This window comes from Telopea speciosissima, chromosome 8, assembly GCF_018873765.1.
Source record: "Telopea speciosissima isolate NSW1024214 ecotype Mountain lineage chromosome 8, Tspe_v1, whole genome shotgun sequence".
Taxonomy (NCBI): Eukaryota; Viridiplantae; Streptophyta; class Magnoliopsida; order Proteales; family Proteaceae; genus Telopea; species Telopea speciosissima.
The window spans coordinates 44,712,300-44,713,943 of record NC_057923.1 but is presented as its reverse complement, the minus strand read 5'-3'; positions in this window follow the sequence as shown (position 1 = coordinate 44,713,943).

Here is a 1,644-nt window from a genome sequence, read left to right as displayed (position 1 = left end):
TAATCATGCGATCATGTTGATCCAAAGCTTAAGGTGTGTGCATTTTATTTATTTATTTAAGAGTATTTAATTATTATTACTTAAGTCCCAAATATTTATAGTATATTGTCCTAATGTTTATCCCATATAACTTGTTCAGGTTCATATTGTTACTGAATGTCAAGGAAAGAAGTCAGTTTGTCTTTGTAGAAGGAAAGAAGCCGGTTTGTTTTGGTAAAAGGAAAGAAGAACCCAGTTTGTTTTGGTAGAAGGAAAGAAACAAGTTTTTTTTGGTAGAATGAAAGAAGCTAGTAGGGTGGGATGGGGTAGAGAAGAACATTATATAGTTGGACAAAATGCTACACTTTTTGAGATGTAAATATAAAAATTGGATAGAATCATCTTTTGTTCAGAATAGTTTATGTTAATATTAATTTTGTGTATTTTTATTTAATTTTATTTCTATTTTTCTTTCTTAAATAGATAAATATTAATGTACAATATATATAAAAGTGTGTTTTAGGGATGGATATTTTTGTCCCTACCAAAAGGGAAATAGGTTTTGTACCTGTAATCAACATAGAGACAGTAAATAATTGTCCCAATCATGGATCTTTAGAGACAGAGAAAAATCGTCTCTAAGTTTTAACGACAGAAAATATCCGTCCCTAAAATTGTATTATTGTCCCAACATATAACCTTAGTGACGGAGGGAATTGTCCCATAATGTAATATAGAGATAGAAATGTTCCGTCTCTAAAAAGTACAGTAATACCGACGGATAATAATTGTCCCTAAATTGTTATTTTTTGAGACGGCAAAACCGTCCCCACATACAAGGGTAGAGACGGATCGTATTCGTCTCTAAAAACTTTTACGCGACAGAAACTTACCGTCCCAATAGAAAATATTTTTAGGGATAGTGGATTTCAGTCTCTAAAATCATTATATTGGAGACAGAAACAATCCGTCCCAATTGAGTTTTATTTAGCGACGGAAAGATTACTGTCGCTAATAAGGTAATATAGAGACTGATATTTATTGCCGTCGCTAGCATATGCGACGCCTCTTATAGCGACGGGATAGGGACGGATATTTGTTTCGTCCCAAGATGGTTTTAGCGACGGAAAATACATTTTTGGGACAGTATTTTTCCATCCCTAAAAACCCAGTTTGTTGTAGTGCTAGTGGATGAAAGCCATTAACTGTACTTCACGCGTGAGAAGATCCCAGATCTCGAGATCTATGAGGCCTCTTCTTGGAAGGGTTTCCTAATCTGAGTGTAGGGGGACCATCTTACCAGTAAGGAAAGCCCTCTGAGGAATCCAAGGAGGATTAGAGAAAGGGGATTAGAAAGAAACCTGTATAAATAAGGGTCCATGCACCCCTGTAAAGGCATTCTTTGATTAATAGAGAAATCAAGAAACATTAAAGAGTAGTCTTCATTCTCCATAATCTTTTCTAGCCCAGGCTAGCTTGAAAGTTGCAGTGTTTGGGGACTTTCCTCAAGCAACATTCTTTGTGCAACACAACTCATCAATTAATTACAAAATTTAAAGCTCATCAAGTGGGTTTTGATTATCAAGTGCTTACAACTCATCAATTAATTACAAAATTTAAAGCTCATCAAATGGGTCTTGATTATCAAGCAGTTACAACTCATCA